The 18,166-nt window shown below is 47.7% G+C and overlaps 8 non-coding genes and 1 pseudogene across 8 annotated transcripts; all 9 read left to right on the forward strand.

The window, feature by feature from the left end:
• Positions 1 to 947: 947 nt before the first annotated feature.
• Positions 948 to 1,138, forward strand: LOC141177109 (U2 spliceosomal RNA). Its single transcript, XR_012253735.1, has one exon. It is a non-coding gene; the product is annotated as a U2 spliceosomal RNA (small nuclear RNA).
• A 3,222-nt stretch (positions 1,139 to 4,360) lies between these two features.
• Positions 4,361 to 4,551, forward strand: LOC141177110 (U2 spliceosomal RNA). Its single transcript, XR_012253736.1, has one exon. It is a non-coding gene; the product is annotated as a U2 spliceosomal RNA (small nuclear RNA).
• Positions 4,552 to 5,666: 1,115 nt separating this feature from the next.
• On the forward strand, positions 5,667 to 5,857 carry LOC141177111 (U2 spliceosomal RNA). The gene has a single exon (XR_012253737.1). It is a non-coding gene; the product is annotated as a U2 spliceosomal RNA (small nuclear RNA).
• A 1,115-nt stretch (positions 5,858 to 6,972) lies between these two features.
• On the forward strand, positions 6,973 to 7,163 carry LOC141177112 (U2 spliceosomal RNA). Its single transcript, XR_012253738.1, has one exon. It is a non-coding gene; the product is annotated as a U2 spliceosomal RNA (small nuclear RNA).
• A 1,115-nt stretch (positions 7,164 to 8,278) lies between these two features.
• Positions 8,279 to 8,469, forward strand: LOC141177113 (U2 spliceosomal RNA). Its single transcript, XR_012253739.1, has one exon. It is a non-coding gene; the product is annotated as a U2 spliceosomal RNA (small nuclear RNA).
• Positions 8,470 to 9,584: 1,115 nt separating this feature from the next.
• Positions 9,585 to 9,775, forward strand: LOC141177116 (U2 spliceosomal RNA). The gene has a single exon (XR_012253741.1). It is a non-coding gene; the product is annotated as a U2 spliceosomal RNA (small nuclear RNA).
• Positions 9,776 to 10,890: 1,115 nt separating this feature from the next.
• LOC141177117 (U2 spliceosomal RNA) lies at positions 10,891 to 11,081 on the forward strand. Its single transcript, XR_012253742.1, has one exon. It is a non-coding gene; the product is annotated as a U2 spliceosomal RNA (small nuclear RNA).
• A 1,115-nt stretch (positions 11,082 to 12,196) lies between these two features.
• LOC141178016 (U2 spliceosomal RNA) lies at positions 12,197 to 12,276 on the forward strand (annotated as a pseudogene).
• Positions 12,277 to 17,837: 5,561 nt separating this feature from the next.
• Positions 17,838 to 18,033, forward strand: LOC141177734 (U2 spliceosomal RNA). The gene has a single exon (XR_012254300.1). It is a non-coding gene; the product is annotated as a U2 spliceosomal RNA (small nuclear RNA).
• Positions 18,034 to 18,166: the final 133 nt, after the last annotated feature.

The raw sequence follows: 18,166 nt of genomic DNA on the forward strand, positions 1-18,166 counted from the left end.
CTTCAGCAACTGTGCATTGCATTGCCATGTAATGTGATGCAATGCTATCTTTCTAGCTCTCCCTTTTTACTTCCTTTTGGATAAACAGACATATTAGGCAAGCATTTTGGAGCTTTCACCTAAATAACTACAGGTGGTGAGATAAGCTGCACAATATAATTGACCTTTCAGTATATTGTTGCACACACACCATCTATTTAGCAAATGCCCTTGTTATCAACAGCAGCCTTTTAAACTCACCTGAGCTAACAGGTATGTGCGCTGGTTACTCTGCTGCGCTTAAAATTTCTTTTTGGGTTTGCTACAATGCCTTTTCTGAAACGTTGTCTCCTTCTGCTGGAACACTGACTTCTTTCATTTAATGCCTGCAGACTATAAAAGAGAACCCAACCCAAAAAGTTTGGTTGATTAGTCTGTGGCATTCTGTTAAACTGTTGCTTATGGCGGTCTCTGTGAGCTTCTCAGCGACATTCAGCCAGCCAGGTATCCTGCCTGCAGTAGATGGAATGTGGCAATGGAACGCTGGCTGCGCGTGTCATAATAGGCTCTGAGCCTTTATATACCTGTGCACAGCAGCAGCCACCTTCAGTCTGCTGCTGGACAGCCAGCAGCAGCAGCAGCAGGAGAGGTATGTAATCAGGAGCCCTCCTGCTAAGGGTAGACAGCTGCTCGTTCCACCCCACCCCCCGCCTTAATTGGTTCTCCTCCCTTCCAACGGTGTTGAGGCGGGTGGGAACAGCAGGGGGTGAAGGTGCTGTGTTTAAAGAGGTGGAGTTATGCAGATCTAAAACGCGTGGATTGCAGCAGCAGCAAGCCGAAAAGTGCAGGCATGTAAGGGATCTAGAGGTTGACAACATGTCTTCTTAACGGGAGTCCAGGAGCTCATCTCCACAAATGGACTTTTCAGGATCCTTGGGTGGCTCCGTAGTTTGAAACCAATTCTGGTTATCGCTTCTCGGCCTTTTGGCTAAGATCAAGTGTAGTATCTGTTCTTATCAGTTTAATATCTGATACGTCCCCTATCTGGGGACCATATATTAAATGGATTTTTAGAACAGGGAGATGGAAAAAGAGCTTGCTCTGTCCACTCCACGCATTGACCTGGTATTGCAGTATCTCCAGGACCGGTGCACCCCTTCTTTAATGCAGTTTCTAAAATCAGAAAGAATTGAATTCAATGTTTTTTGTTCATTTTGCTTGTTTGTCGGATTTTGGGATGGACTCTTTGGCTTTGCTTTTCTTCTCCTCATTGGATTTTTCATGTTCAAAGTTGCAGAAGCCAGATTACAAGCTCATTTTGGTTCAACTTCAGCAACTGTGCATTGCATTGCCATGTAATGTGATGCAATGCTATCTTTCTAGCTCTCCCTTTTTACTTCCTTTTGGATAAACAGACATATTAGGCAAGCATTTTGGAGCTTTCACCTAAATAACTACAGGTGATGAGATAAGCTGCACAATATAATTGACCTTTCAGTATATTGTTGCACACACACCATCTATTTAGCAAATGCCCTTGTTATCAACAGCAGCCTTTTAAACTCACCTGAGCTAACAGGTATGTGCGCTGGTTACTCTGCTGCGCTTAAAATTTCTTTTTTGGTTTGCTACAATGCCTTTTCATAGAATCATAGAATCATAGAATGGTAGAGTTGGAAGGGACCTCCTGGGTCATCTGGTCCAACCCCCTGCTCAAAGCAGGATTCACTAAATCATCTCAGACAGATGTCTGTCCAGCCTCTGTTTGAAGACGTTAATTGAAGGGGAACTCACCACCTCTCGTGGCAGCCTGTTCCACTCATTAATCACCCTAACTGTCAAAAAGTTTTTTCTAATATCTAATCTGTGTCTCCTCCCATTTAGTTTCATCCCATTGCTTCTAGTCTTTCCTTGTGCAAATGAGAATAAAGATGATCCTTCTACAATGTGACAGCCCTTGACATATTTGTAGACAGCTATTAAGTCTCCTCTCAGTCTTCTTTTTTGCAAGCTAAACATTCCCAAATCCTGCAACCGTTCCTCATAGGACATGGTTTGCAGACCAGTCACCATTCTGGTCGCTCTTCTCTGAACTTGCTCCAGTTTGTCTATGTCTTTTTTAAAATGTGGGGCCCAAAACTGTACACAGTATTCCAGATGAGGTCTGACCAAAGAGGAGTAAAACCAATAATGACTTCACGTGATCTAGACTGTATGCTTCTGTTAATACATCCCAGAATTGTATTTGCCTTTTTTGCTGCTGCATCACACTGTTGACTCATTTTCAGTCTATGATCTATTAGTATACCTAAATCTTTTTCACATGTACTGTTGCTTAGCTCTATTCCTCCCATTCTGTATATGCTTTTTTCATTTTTATTGCCCAGATGTAGTACTTTGCATTTTTCCCTGTTAAAAACCATTCTGTTGGTTGCTGCCCACTGCTCCAGTTTATTTAGGTCTTTTTGAATCCTCTCTCTCTCTTCTCTAGTATTAGCTATCCCTCCTAGCTTTGTGTCATCAGCAAATTTAATCAGTTTACCCTCAATTCCTTCATCTAAATCATTGATAAAGATGTTGAACAATACAGGTCCCAGGACGGAGCCCTGTGGTACCCCACTTGAGACATTCATCCAGCTGGATGTGAAGCCATTTACAATCACCCTTTGAGTCCGATCACTAAGCCAGTTATGAATCCACCTAACAGTTGCCTGGTCCATTGCATACTTGGTCATTTTTTCAATAAGGATGGTGTGAGATACTTTGTCAAATGCTTTGCTGAAGTCAAGATATACTATATCTACAGCATTTCCCTGATCCACCCAGTCAGTGATTCTGTCATAGAAGGAAATTAAGTTAGTCTGACATGACTTGTTAGTTATAAACCCATGCTGACTCTGGTTAATCACTTCATTCTTATCCAGGTACTTACATACATGTTGTTTAATAATTTGTTCAAAGATCTTTCCTGGTATAGAAGTCAGACTCACCGGCCTATAGTTCCCTGGGTCCACCTTCTTCCCCTTTTTGAAGATAGGAACAACATTTGCTCTTCTCCAGTCTTCTGGGACTTCTCCTGTTCTCCAAGAATTTTCAAAGATTATGGAGAGTGGTTCTAAAATTTCTTCTACGATCTCCTTCAGTACTCTGGGGTGTAATTCATCTGGACCTGGAGACTTGAACTCATTTATGTTAGCTAAATATTCCCTCACAATCTTTCTGTTTACAGATAACTTGGATTCTTCTATTCCTTTAAAAGGACAGTGAAGATCAGTTGATGTTACATTTTCTTTCTGAGAGAAAACAGATGCAAAATAGGAATTAAAAAGTTTGGCCTTCTCAACATCCTCTCTTACCATTTCTCCATTTTCATCCTGTAAAAATCCTATAGCATCTTTGACTTTTCTTTTACTTTTGACATACCCCCAAAATCCTTTTTTATTGCTTTTGACATCTCTTGCAAGCCTTAATTCATTGTCAGCTTTAGCTAACCTGATACATGCCCTGCAGGATCTGCAGACTGCATTATAATCTTCTTTAGATATGCCTCCCTCTTTCCATTTAATAAACATTTCTTTCTTTCTTTTTAGCATGTGTTTAAGTTCTGTGTTCATCCATCCTGGTTTCCTTAAATGCTTCCCATTCTTCCTACTTTTCGGGATTGTTAACGATTGTGCTTTGAGAATCTCATTTTTAAAAATTTCCCATCCTTCCTGGACATTTTTGTCCTTAAGGACATCCAACGTTTTCTGAAACGTTGTCTCCTTCTGCTGGAACACTGACTTCTTTCATTTAATGCCTGCAGACTATAAAAGAGAACCCAACCCAAAAAGTTTGGTTGATTAGTCTGTGGCATTCTGTTAAACTGTTGCTTATGGCGGTCTCTGTGAGCTTCTCAGCGACATTCAGCCAGCCAGGTATCCTGCCTTCAGTAGATGGAATGTGGCAATGGAACGCTGGCTGCGCGTGTCATAATAGGCTCTGAGCCTTTATATACCTGTGCACAGCAGCAGCCACCTTCAGTCTGCTGCTGGACAGCCAGCAGCAGCAGCAGCAGGAGAGGTATGTAATCAGGAGCCCTCCTGCTAAGGGTAGACAGCTGCTCGTTCCACCCCACCCCCCGCCTTAATTGGTTCTCCTCCCTTCCAACGGTGTTGAGGCGGGTGGGAACAGCAGGGGGTGAAGGTGCTGTGTTTAAAGAGGTGGAGTTATGCAGATCTAAAACGCGTGGATTGCAGCAGCAGCAAGCCGAAAAGTGCAGGCATGTAAGGGATCTAGAGGTTGACAACATGTCTTCTTAACGGGAGTCCAGGAGCTCATCTCCACAAATGGACTTTTCAGGATCCTTGGGTGGCTCCATAGTTTGAAACCAATTCTGGTTATCGCTTCTCGGCCTTTTGGCTAAGATCAAGTGTAGTATCTGTTCTTATCAGTTTAATATCTGATACGTCCCCTATCTGGGGACCATATATTAAATGGATTTTTAGAACAGGGAGATGGAAAAAGAGCTTGCTCTGTCCACTCCACGCATTGACCTGGTATTGCAGTATCTCCAGGACCGGTGCACCCCTTCTTTAATGCAGTTTCTAAAATCAGAAAGAATTGAATTCAATGTTTTTTGTTCATTTTGCTTGTTTGTCGGATTTTGGGATGGACTCTTTGGCTTTGCTTTTCTTCTCCTCATTGGATTTTTCATGTTCAAAGTTGCAGAAGCCAGATTACAAGCTCATTTTGGTTCAACTTCAGCAACTGTGCATTGCATTGCCATGTAATGTGATGCAATGCTATCTTTCTAGCTCTCCCTTTTTACTTCCTTTTGGATAAACAGACATATTAGGCAAGCATTTTGGAGCTTTCACCTAAATAACTACAGGTGGTGAGATAAGCTGCACAATATAATTGACCTTTCAGTATATTGTTGCACACACACCATCTATTTAGCAAATGCCCTTGTTATCAACAGCAGCCTTTTAAACTCACCTGAGCTAACAGGTATGTGCGCTGGTTACTCTGCTGCGCTTAAAATTTCTTTTTTGGTTTGCTACAATGCCTTTTCTGAAACGTTGTCTCCTTCTGCTGGAACACTGACTTCTTTCATTTAATGCCTGCAGACTATAAAAGAGAACCCAACCCAAAAAGTTTGGTTGATTAGTCTGTGGCATTCTGTTAAACTGTTGTTTATGGCGGTCTCTGTGAGCTTCTCAGGGACATTCAGCCAGCCAGGTATCCTGCCTGCAGTAGATGGAATGTGGCAATGGAACGCTGGCTGCGCGTGTCATAATAGGCTCTGAGCCTTTATATACCTGTGCACAGCAGCAGCCACCTTCAGTCTGCTGCTGGACAGCCAGCAGCAGCAGCAGCAGGAGAGGTATGTAATCAGGAGCCCTCCTGCTAAGGGTAGACAGCTGCTCGTTCCACCCCACCCCCCGCCTTAATTGGTTCTCCTCCCTTCCAACGGTGTTGAGGCGGGTGGGAACAGCAGGGGGTGAAGGTGCTGTGTTTAAAGAGGTGGAGTTATGCAGATCTAAAACGCGTGGATTGCAGCAGCAGCAAGCCGAAAAGTGCAGGCATGTAAGGGATCTAGAGGTTGACAACATGTCTTCTTAACGGGAGTCCAGGAGCTCATCTCCACAAATGGACTTTTCAGGATCCTTGGGTGGCTCCGTAGTTTGAAACCAATTCTGGTTATCGCTTCTCGGCCTTTTGGCTAAGATCAAGTGTAGTATCTGTTCTTATCAGTTTAATATCTGATACGTCCCCTATCTGGGGACCATATATTAAATGGATTTTTAGAACAGGGAGATGGAAAAAGAGCTTGCTCTGTCCACTCCACGCATTGACCTGGTATTGCAGTATCTCCAGGACCGGTGCACCCCTTCTTTAATGCAGTTTCTAAAATCAGAAAGAATTGAATTCAATGTTTTTTGTTCATTTTGCTTGTTTGTCGGATTTTGGGATGGACTCTTTGGCTTTGCTTTTCTTCTCCTCATTGGATTTTTCATGTTCAAAGTTGCAGAAGCCAGATTACAAGCTCATTTTGGTTCAACTTCAGCAACTGTGCATTGCATTGCCATGTAATGTGATGCAATGCTATCTTTCTAGCTCTCCCTTTTTACTTCCTTTTGGATAAACAGACATATTACGCAAGCATTTTGGAGCTTTCACCTAAATAACTACAGGTGGTGAGATAAGCTGCACAATATAATTGACCTTTCAGTATATTGTTGCACACACACCATCTATTTAGCAAATGCCCTTGTTATCAACAGCAGCCTTTTAAACTCACCTGAGCTAACAGGTATGTGCGCTGGTTACTCTGCTGCGCTTAAAATTTCTTTTTTGGTTTGCTACAATGCCTTTTCTGAAACGTTGTCTCCTTCTGCTGGAACACTGACTTCTTTCATTTAATGCCTGCAGACTATAAAAGAGAACCCAACCCAAAAAGTTTGGTTGATTAGTCTGTGGCATTCTGTTAAACTGTTGCTTATGGCGGTCTCTGTGAGCTTCTCAGCGACATTCAGCCAGCCAGGTATCCTGCCTGCAGTAGATGGAATGTGGCAATGGAACGCTGGCTGCGCGTGTCATAATAGGCTCTGAGCCTTTATATACCTGTGCACAGCAGCAGCCACCTTCAGTCTGCTGCTGGACAGCCAGCAGCAGCAGCAGCAGGAGAGGTATGTAATCAGGAGCCCTCCTGCTAAGGGTAGACAGCTGCTCGTTCCACCCCACCCCCCGCCTTAATTGGTTCTCCTCCCTTCCAACGGTGTTGAGGCGGGTGGGAACAGCAGGGGGTGAAGGTGCTGTGTTTAAAGAGGTGGAGTTATGCAGATCTAAAACGCGTGGATTGCAGCAGCAGCAAGCCGAAAAGTGCAGGCATGTAAGGGATCTAGAGGTTGACAACATGTCTTCTTAACGGGAGTCCAGGAGCTCATCTCCACAAATGGACTTTTCAGGATCCTTGGGTGGCTCCGTAGTTTGAAACCAATTCTGGTTATCGCTTCTCGGCCTTTTGGCTAAGATCAAGTGTAGTATCTGTTCTTATCAGTTTAATATCTGATACGTCCCCTATCTGGGGACCATATATTAAATGGATTTTTAGAACAGGGAGATGGAAAAAGAGCTTGCTCTGTCCACTCCACGCATTGACCTGGTATTGCAGTATCTCCAGGACCGGTGCACCCCTTCTTTAATGCAGTTTCTAAAATCAGAAAGAATTGAATTCAATGTTTTTGGTTCATTTTGCTTGTTTGTCGGATTTTGGGATGGACTCTTTGGCTTTGCTTTTCTTCTCCTCATTGGATTTTTCATGTTCAAAGTTGCAGAAGCCAGATTACAAGCTCATTTTGGTTCAACTTCAGCAACTGTGCATTGCATTGCCATGTAATGTGATGCAATGCTATCTTTCTAGCTCTCCCTTTTTACTTCCTTTTGGATAAACAGACATATTAGGCAAGCATTTTGGAGCTTTCACCTAAATAACTACAGGTGGTGAGATAAGCTGCACAATATAATTGACCTTTCAGTATATTGTTGCACACACACCATCTATTTAGCAAATGCCCTTGTTATCAACAGCAGCCTTTTAAACTCACCTGAGCTAACAGGTATGTGCGCTGGTTACTCTGCTGCGCTTAAAATTTCTTTTTTGGTTTGCTACAATGCCTTTTCTGAAACGTTGTCTCCTTCTGCTGGAACACTGACTTCTTTCATTTAATGCCTGCAGACTATAAAAGAGAACCCAACCCAAAAAGTTTGGTTGATTAGTCTGTGGCATTCTGTTAAACTGTTGTTTATGGCGGTCTCTGTGAGCTTCTCAGGGACATTCAGCCAGCCAGGTATCCTGCCTGCAGTAGATGGAATGTGGCAATGGAACGCTGGCTGCGCGTGTCATAATAGGCTCTGAGCCTTTATATACCTGTGCACAGCAGCAGCCACCTTCAGTCTGCTGCTGGACAGCCAGCAGCAGCAGCAGCAGGAGAGGTATGTAATCAGGAGCCCTCCTGCTAAGGGTAGACAGCTGCTCGTTCCACCCCACCCCCCGCCTTAATTGGTTCTCCTCCCTTCCAACGGTGTTGAGGCGGGTGGGAACAGCAGGGGGTGAAGGTGCTGTGTTTAAAGAGGTGGAGTTATGCAGATCTAAAACGCGTGGATTGCAGCAGCAGCAAGCCGAAAAGTGCAGGCATGTAAGGGATCTAGAGGTTGACAACATGTCTTCTTAACGGGAGTCCAGGAGCTCATCTCCACAAATGGACTTTTCAGGATCCTTGGGTGGCTCCGTAGTTTGAAACCAATTCTGGTTATCGCTTCTCGGCCTTTTGGCTAAGATCAAGTGTAGTATCTGTTCTTATCAGTTTAATATCTGATACGTCCCCTATCTGGGGACCATATATTAAATGGATTTTTAGAACAGGGAGATGGAAAAAGAGCTTGCTCTGTCCACTCCACGCATTGACCTGGTATTGCAGTATCTCCAGGACCGGTGCACCCCTTCTTTAATGCAGTTTCTAAAATCAGAAAGAATTGAATTCAATGTTTTTTGTTCATTTTGCTTGTTTGTCGGATTTTGGGATGGACTCTTTGGCTTTGCTTTTCTTCTCCTCATTGGATTTTTCATGTTCAAAGTTGCAGAAGCCAGATTACAAGCTCATTTTGGTTCAACTTCAGCAACTGTGCATTGCATTGCCATGTAATGTGATGCAATGCTATCTTTCTAGCTCTCCCTTTTTACTTCCTTTTGGATAAACAGACATATTAGGCAAGCATTTTGGAGCTTTCACCTAAATAACTACAGGTGGTGAGATAAGCTGCACAATATAATTGACCTTTCAGTATATTGTTGCACACACACCATCTATTTAGCAAATGCCCTTGTTATCAACAGCAGCCTTTTAAACTCACCTGAGCTAACAGGTATGTGCGCTGGTTACTCTGCTGCGCTTAAAATTTCTTTTTTGGTTTGCTACAATGCCTTTTCTGAAACGTTGTCTCCTTCTGCTGGAACACTGACTTCTTTCATTTAATGCCTGCAGACTATAAAAGAGAACCCAACCCAAAAAGTTTGGTTGATTAGTCTGTGGCATTCTGTTAAACTGTTGCTTATGGCGGTCTCTGTGAGCTTCTCAGCGACATTCAGCCAGCCAGGTATCCTGCCTGCAGTAGATGGAATGTGGCAATGGAACGCTGGCTGCGCGTGTCATAATAGGCTCTGAGCCTTTATATACCTGTGCACAGCAGCAGCCACCTTCAGTCTGCTGCTGGACAGCCAGCAGCAGCAGCAGCAGGAGAGGTATGTAATCAGGAGCCCTCCTGCTAAGGGTAGACAGCTGCTCGTTCCACCCCACCCCCCGCCTTAATTGGTTCTCCTCCCTTCCAACGGTGTTGAGGCGGGTGGGAACAGCAGGGGGTGAAGGTGCTGTGTTTAAAGAGGTGGAGTTATGCAGATCTAAAACGCGTGGATTGCAGCAGCAGCAAGCCGAAAAGTGCAGGCATGTAAGGGATCTAGAGGTTGACAACATGTCTTCTTAACGGGAGTCCAGGAGCTCATCTCCACAAATGGACTTTTCAGGATCCTTGGGTGGCTCCGTAGTTTGAAACCAATTCTGGTTATCGCTTCTCGGCCTTTTGGCTAAGATCAAGTGTAGTATCTGTTCTTATCAGTTTAATATCTGATACGTCCCCTATCTGGGGACCATATATTAAATGGATTTTTAGAACAGGGAGATGGAAAAAGAGCTTGCTCTGTCCACTCCACGCATTGACCTGGTATTGCAGTATCTCCAGGACCGGTGCACCCCTTCTTTAATGCAGTTTCTAAAATCAGAAAGAATTGAATTCAATGTTTTTGGTTCATTTTGCTTGTTTGTCGGATTTTGGGATGGACTCTTTGGCTTTGCTTTTCTTCTCCTCATTGGATTTTTCATGTTCAAAGTTGCAGAAGCCAGATTACAAGCTCATTTTGGTTCAACTTCAGCAACTGTGCATTGCATTGCCATGTAATGTGATGCAATGCTATCTTTCTAGCTCTCCCTTTTTACTTCCTTTTGGATAAACAGACATATTAGGCAAGCATTTTGGAGCTTTCACCTAAATAACTACAGGTGGTGAGATAAGCTGCACAATATAATTGACCTTTCAGTATATTGTTGCACACACACCATCTATTTAGCAAATGCCCTTGTTATCAACAGCAGCCTTTTAAACTCACCTGAGCTAACAGGTATGTGCGCTGGTTACTCTGCTGCGCTTAAAATTTCTTTTTTGGTTTGCTACAATGCCTTTTCTGAAACGTTGTCTCCTTCTGCTGGAACACTGACTTCTTTCATTTAATGCCTGCAGACTATAAAAGAGAACCCAACCCAAAAAGTTTGGTTGATTAGTCTGTGGCATTCTGTTAAACTGTTGCTTATGGCGGTCTCTGTGAGCTTCTCAGCGACATTCAGCCAGCCAGGTATCCTGCCTGCAGTAGATGGAATGTGGCAATGGAACGCTGGCTGCGCGTGTCATAATAGGCTCTGAGCCTTTATATACCTGTGCACAGCAGCAGCCACCTTCAGTCTGCTGCTGGACAGCCAGCAGCAGCAGCAGCAGGAGAGGTATGTAATCAGGAGCCCTCCTGCTAAGGGTAGACAGCTGCTCGTTCCACCCCACCCCCCGCCTTAATTGGTTCTCCTCCCTTCCAACGGTGTTGAGGCGGGTGGGAACAGCAGGGGGTGAAGGTGCTGTGTTTAAAGAGGTGGAGTTATGCAGATCTAAAACGCGTGGATTGCAGCAGCAGCAAGCCGAAAAGTGCAGGCATGTAAGGGATCTAGAGGTTGACAACATGTCTTCTTAACGGGAGTCCAGGAGCTCATCTCCACAAATGGACTTTTCAGGATCCTTGGGTGGCTCCGTAGTTTGAAACCAATTCTGGTTATCGCTTCTCGGCCTTTTGGCTAAGATCAAGTGTAGTATCTGTTCTTATCAGTTTAATATCTGATACGTCCCCTATCTGGGGACCATATATTAAATGGATTTTTAGAACAGGGAGATGGAAAAAGAGCTTGCTCTGTCCACTCCACGCATTGACCTGGTATTGCAGTATCTCCAGGACCGGTGCACCCCTTCTTTAATGCAGTTTCTAAAATCAGAAAGAATTGAATTCAATGTTTTTTGTTCATTTTGCTTGTTTGTCGGATTTTGGGATGGACTCTTTGGCTTTGCTTTTCTTCTCCTCATTGGATTTTTCATGTTCAAAGTTGCAGAAGCCAGATTACAAGCTCATTTTGGTTCAACTTCAGCAACTGTGCATTGCATTGCCATGTAATGTGATGCAATGCTATCTTTCTAGCTCTCCCTTTTTACTTCCTTTTGGATAAACAGACATATTAGGCAAGCATTTTGGAGCTTTCACCTAAATAACTACAGGTGGTGAGATAAGCTGCACAATATAATTGACCTTTCAGTATATTGTTGCACACACACCATCTATTTAGCAAATGCCCTTGTTATCAACAGCAGCCTTTTAAACTCACCTGAGCTAACAGGTATGTGCGCTGGTTACTCTGCTGCGCTTAAAATTTCTTTTTTGGTTTGCTACAATGCCTTTTCTGAAACGTTGTCTCCTTCTGCTGGAACACTGACTTCTTTCATTTAATGCCTGCAGACTATAAAAGAGAACCCAGCCCAAAAAGTTTGGTTGATTAGTCTGTGGCATTCTGTTAAACTGTTGCTTATGGCGGTCTCTGTGAGCTTCTCAGCGACATTCAGCCAGCCAGGTATCCTGCCTGCAGTAGATGGAATGTGGCAATGGAACGCTGGCTGCGCGTGTCATAATAGGCTCTGAGCCTTTATATACCTGTGCACAGCAGCAGCCACCTTCAGTCTGCTGCTGGACAGCCAGCAGCAGCAGCAGCAGGAGAGGTATGTAATCAGGAGCCCTCCTGCTAAGGGTAGACAGCTGCTCGTTCCACCCCACCCCCCGCCTTAATTGGTTCTCCTCCCTTCCAACGGTGTTGAGGCGGGTGGGAACAGCAGGGGGTGAAGGTGCTGTGTTTAAAGAGGTGGAGTTATGCAGATCTAAAACGCGTGGATTGCAGCAGCAGCAAGCCGAAAAGTGCAGGCATGTAAGGGATCTAGAGGTTGACAACATGTCTTCTTAACGGGAGTCCAGGAGCTCATCTCCACAAATGGACTTTTCAGGATCCTTGGGTGGCTCCGTAGTTTGAAACCAATTCTGGTTATCGCTTCTCGGCCTTTTGGCTAAGATCAAGTGTAGTATCTGTTCTTTTAAGAACACAAGAGCTACGATCTACACTTGATGAGAGCGATCGAACTCGGAAGGAGAAGAGCTTCGGAGCCCAGCTGACATCAGAGAACGAAGGCGGATATCGGTGGGAGGAAGAAGCTCTAAAGAATCCAGAAGAAGACGAAGACTCGGAGAAGAATCGGGCTGTCCTGTGGAATCTTCGAGGAAGAAAATCATCGAGACAAAGACCTTTCGGGGAATTTGTCCAGAACACGACGGGAGAAGAATCTGCATAGCTCCACCCATTCCGGGAAGAGTTCCAGATCCAGCTCCAAGAAGTAACTGCAGGAGGAAAGCCATGGCAAGCGCTGCGAGGAAGGCCGAAAAGAAGAGCCTGGAGCTGGGGACAGCCAGGAGGGCCCAGCCAGGAGCCGATTCTGACCCCAAGGACTCTGCCTCCACGACTGGCCAGCAGAAGGGACCCCAGAAGCCCCGCCACGAAGCTCCAGCCCTGGAGCCATGGATGCGGCAGACGGTGGCCCTGAAGCTGAAGGAAGTGGATGGGAGGGTGCCGGACATGTCCTCGGACGTGTTCTGCCAGAAGATGCTGCTGGATCGAGGCTTCTCCAGGTCGGACACCCTCAGCATCCAGACCTTCTTGACGGGGATCTTCTTCGTCACCTTCGCCACTGTGAACACCTGCAGGAGGTTCTGGGAAATGGTAAGCGCAAAAGGACCGGATAATTCTTTCTCTGCCTTTACAGGTGGCTGCCCTATCCAGAGGGATGAAAGGAGGATCACGGTCTCCATGCGCAACCCGCACACCCCAGGCCAAGACATCTGTACCTTCCTGAGACGCTTCTGTTTGGTTGTGAAGGAACCCTCTCACATCCTGAATGGACTCGGCTTCTGGACAGGTAAGTGGTCGGTGACCGTTAGACTTCACAGGGACCTGGCGTACTCAGACGGACTTCGGCACCTGCCCCCGACATTCTCCCTGGGCAACTCCTACGGCCTCATCTATTACCCGGACATGCCGCGGAACTGCAGGAGATGCGGCAAGAACGGCCACGAGATGAAGGACTGCAAGGAGGATGCCTGCAGGATTTGTCGAGTGACGGGACACAGCTCAAGGACTGCCCGAAGAAGACGTCCTGCAACCTGTGTGGGCTGGCGGCTCATCTGTACAAGGATTGCCCCAGGCGTGAGAGATCCTGGGCATCGGTGGTTGCGACGACCCCAGCTACGGAGGACAAGGCCCCGACGACCAGGCCTGTGAAGGTCAAGGACGCGACGACCAAGGCCCCAGCGGCCAAGGCCGAGACGACCAAGGCCAAAGCGGTCAAGGAGTCGGTGGCCAAAGCCCCAGCGACGGTCCCAGCAGCTCCGAAGCAGAAGAAAAAGTCTAAGGAGGGTAAGAGTTCTGTCACCCCTCTCTCGATCCCTCCCCCTGCCACCCCCGTCCAATCCCCCCCCACCCCGGCCACCCCTGCTGAGGATTCCACTTCCTCTTCCTCCTTCCCCTACTCCTCAGCAGGTGTCCTTTCCCCTGCCCCGGCAGCCACTCTCCCTCCCCAGACCATGGTAGCGGTGGAATTAACCTTTCCTCCACCCGCCGCTATCTATTCCGAGGAGGATTTTCCCCTTCTTGTCTCCCCAGTTCCAACCCGGGGAAAGAGGAAGGTGGAGGACAGCCCTGCTACTGAATCCTCCAAAAAGAAGATTCTGGATTTCGTAGGCGAAAAGGAGGATACCCTCCCTGAGCCAGAAGAGATGGAGCACATGGTTGAGACCCTGGTGGCCGAGCCAGAAGAGGAGGAACTGGTGGTCGCCGAGATTGAGGCCGCGCTGCTTGACCAGATGGAGGAAGAGGGCCTGCTGGTGATCCCGTCACCAGCAGTCAACACCGACGAGGGACCACCCGACCGGAGTGGTAACTAAGGTGTATTGCCTGCGCTAACTTTTTCTTTTTTCCCTACATGATGGCTAATATTAACTTATTTTCCATTAATGTCAGGAGCATCAAGGACAAGTTCAGACGTCAGACTATTTATGCCTTCCTTACTTCCCAGTTGTGTGATGTTTATATGTTGCAGGAATGTTCCCTTCCCTCCTCTAGGTCCTTCAAACATCTGGCCAGGGAGTGGTCCCACGGTCCATCCTACTGGTCCGGTGGGGGTGACTGCAAGTCTGCGGGGGTCGCAATTCTGATCAGGGGGGGCGCATTCACGCTTGAGTCCGTCCAGGAGCTCATCTGCGGCAGGGCTCTTGTTGTAGATGGCAACTGGGCGGGAGAACCTGTCAGGTTCATCAACGTGTATGCGTCCCCACTGAAGAATGAGCGTTTGGAGCTTTTCCAGACCCTGCGGCTTCAGCTTGCCACCACCAGGACCTTAGTGATGGCCGGGGATTTCAACTGCCCCATCGAGGAGGACGGTCGTAGTTCTGGCACATCTGCCAAGTTGGACATCACGTCCAAGCTGCTCATCGAGATGGTAACCGAGGCCTCTCTTCAGGACGTGGTGGGCTCCATGGGGAGAGGCTCCACGAACTATTCGTGGAGCCGACCCGATGGCTCACTCCGCTCCAGGATTGACTTTGTGTTCACCTCTCGGGCAGTCAGGCAGAGTAGGCACTCGATGGTCTCCTGCTTCTTCTCCGACCACAGAGCCATTCACTTACAAGGTGTCCTCGGCGACGGTTTTCCGTCCGGCCCCGGCTCCTGGAAGCTGAATTGTGCTCTGCTGGCTCAGGATGAAGTCGTGGAGGAGCTGAGAGCAGCCTACGCAATGTGGCAGTCCTACAAGGGTAGCTTCCAAACAGTCTCTGATTGGTGGGAATATGTTAAACTTGAGTTTCGCTGTTTCTTTCAGGCCAAGGGTCGACAACAGGAGTGTGAGAAGAGGAGGGACTTCAGAGGGCTGCAGCGCGAGCTGCGGTCGCTGCAGGACCTTCTTCACTGCGGCTGGGACGTGAGGGAGGAGCTGGAGGAGACCAAGAAGAGCCTGAAAAGGCACTTTGAGGAGGAGTCCAAGCGAATCATCTTCCGTTCCAAAGTGGAGAATCTGGAGAAGGGTGAGAAATGTAACTCATTCTTTTTCAGGAAACTTCATGCCGGTCACACGCCCCTGAACGAGCTGCGAGACGAGAGCGGAAACATGCGACGTGGGAAGGAGGACGTGATGAGGGTCGTCAGCGACTTCTACAGCGAACTCTACTCCCACAAGACTACCGACCCCGACGCTGCTGATAAGTTCCTGTCAGGTATCACTAACCATCTTGATCATGCAGGCACGGCAGCCTTGAACAAACCTCTGATGGTGGGCGAATTGCTCTCTGCCGCTAAATCCTTTAGGACCGGCAGGACCCCGGGCAGTGATGGTCTTCCAGCGGAGCTCTATGTAGCGCTGGGAGACCTCATCTGTCCGGACCTGTTGGACCTGTACGAGGAGATGGTGGTGGAGGGTAGAATGCCTCCATCTTTGAGGGAAGGAATGGTCACGATCCTGTACAAGCGGAAGGGAGAGAGGTGCGACCTGAGGAATTGGCGTCCCATCACTCTGCTCAACGTGGACTACAAGATCCTGGCCAAGACGATGGCGACACGACTTAAGACGGTCATCGGACGGATCATCCACCCGGACCAGACCTGCGGCATCCCTGGACGTCGCATCGCAGACAGCCTCGCTCTCGTGCGGGACACGGTCGAGTACATCAAGGTCCGCCGCGCACACGCGGCCCTGGTCTCCTTGGATCAGGAGAAGGCCTTCGACCGGGTTTCCCACGAGTTCATGGGCCGAGCTCTGCACCGGTTAGGTTTGGGTAACATGTTTTGTTCGTATGTCCGTCTGATGTATTTTGATATCCACAGCTCGGTGTTGGTGAACGGCTGGAAGACTGACCCCTTCCCTGTCCTCTCTGGGGTCAGACAAGGCTGCCCTCTATCACCTCTTCTTTTTGTTTGTGTTATAGAACTCTTCGCAGAGGCTATCCGGCAGAATGGAGAGATCAGAGGGATCACCGCACCGGGTCCGGGACGACACGAGGTCAAGTGCTCGCTCTACATGGACGACGTCACCGTCTTCTGCGCTGATCGTGGTTCAGTCGACGCCCTCGTCCAGACGTGTGAGAGGTTCGGCCGGGCTTCAGGGGCCAAAGTCAACTGCAGGAAGTCGGAAGCCATGCTCTTCGGGGATTGGCAGCCGGCCTCCTCCGCCCCCTTCCCCTTCAACATTCAACCGGATTTCCTCAAGGTGCTGGGAGTCTGGTTCGGGAAGGAAGGAGCAGCCCTCAAGTCCTGGCAAGAACGCTTGGCCAAGGTGAAGCAACGGATCGGACTCTGGAGCCTCAGACACCTCACTTGTGAGGGTAAGACACTCGACCTGCGTAATGAGGTCCTGCCCGTCTTGCAATACACGGCGCAGGCCTGGCCCCCACACGTCACTGTGTGCAGGGCCATTACCAGGACAGTGTTTCACTTTGTCTGGGGATCCAAGATGGACAGAGTCAGGCGGGCCGTCATGTACAAGGAGCCTCGCAAGGGTGGGAAGGGCGTTCCAGATATCCCCACCCTCCTGCGATCCTCTTTTGTGTGTGATTGTGTCCGCCGGACTTTGCAAGTCAAGAATGGCTCCGCGGGCAGGTCCATGTCTCGCTTCTTCCTGCTTCCTCTTTGGAGGCGACTCGGCTGGGACAAGTGGGACAGCTCCTTCCCCTACAACTGGACGACGCCATGGTTCTACGGAGACGTCGTTCGATTTGTGGGGGAGCATCAACTGGAGGGACTCAAGCCCGACTTGTGGAAGCCCAAAACTATCCACAAGCTAATCAGAGCCAAGGATGACGTGGAGAACATCACAGGACTTCACCAGGACACGCTGGAGACTGTGTGGACAAATGTGTCGTCTGACAGGCTGACCAACGGGCACAAGGACTTGTCGTGGATGGCGATTCAGGGCGGACTGCCCGTCCGGTCATTCATGCATGCCCGGAACCTGTGCAAGACCCGGTACTGCCCAAGGTGCCCCTTCGTGGAGGAAACATCTTTGCACACTTTTTGGGACTGCGGATTTGCACAGCGCCTATTGACTGCACTTGAGGACGACCTGAGGAACTCTGTCCCCAGGGCGAGCCTATCGCACCATTCTGTGCTTTACGGACTCTTCCCTGGGGTTCATACCGTCGGAGCCATCCAGGAGGCTTGGCGCCTTATGAACTGCTTCAAGGATGCCGTTTGGGTCGCCAGGAACCGGCTCATCTTGAGGAGGGAGAGGATGTCCATCCAGGACTGCCGCAGGCTGATCCACAGCCTGCTCAGAGACTATTCCATCATGGACGGTCCGGAGGATGAGGACGAGGACTAAACCCCTCCTCCCCCTCTCCCCTTATGTGTCTTGTCTTTCAATAAAGCTTCGGGCCTGTGATTTTCCCCTCCCCATCCCCTTTTTCCCAATCCCCATCCCTTATCACGGTTCGTCGTACTGTATTGATTGACATGCTTTTTCTTTCAGATTGAGTGTTTTGTGTAGCATAGGGGTGTGATGTGTCTAGTTAGTGCGTCGTATCCTCATGCTATGTAAATATGATGTAGAATTCTGTGTGTACTGGGCTGCGGCACTGTACACTGTCTGTTAACTTATTTTTTGTGCTAATAAAAGATATATTCAATCAAAAAAAAATCTGTTCTTATCAGTTTAATATCTGATACGTCCCCTATCTGGGGACCATATATTAAATGGATTTTTAGAACAGGGAGATGGAAAAAGAGCTTGCTCTGTCCACTCCACGCATTGACCTGGTATTGCAGTATCTCCAGGACCGGTGCACCCCTTCTTTAATGCAGTTTCTAAAATCAGAAAGAATTGAATTCAATGTTTTTTGTTCATTTTGCTTGTTTGTCGGATTTTGGGATGGACTCTTTGGCTTTGCTTTTCTTCTCCTCATTGGATTTTTCATGTTCAAAGT

This window comes from Phyllobates terribilis, unplaced genomic scaffold, assembly GCF_046119375.1.
Source record: "Phyllobates terribilis strain yellow unplaced genomic scaffold, ASM4611937v1 Scaffold_27__1_contigs__length_16484149, whole genome shotgun sequence".
Lineage (NCBI taxonomy): Eukaryota > Metazoa > Chordata > Amphibia > Anura > Dendrobatidae > Phyllobates > Phyllobates terribilis.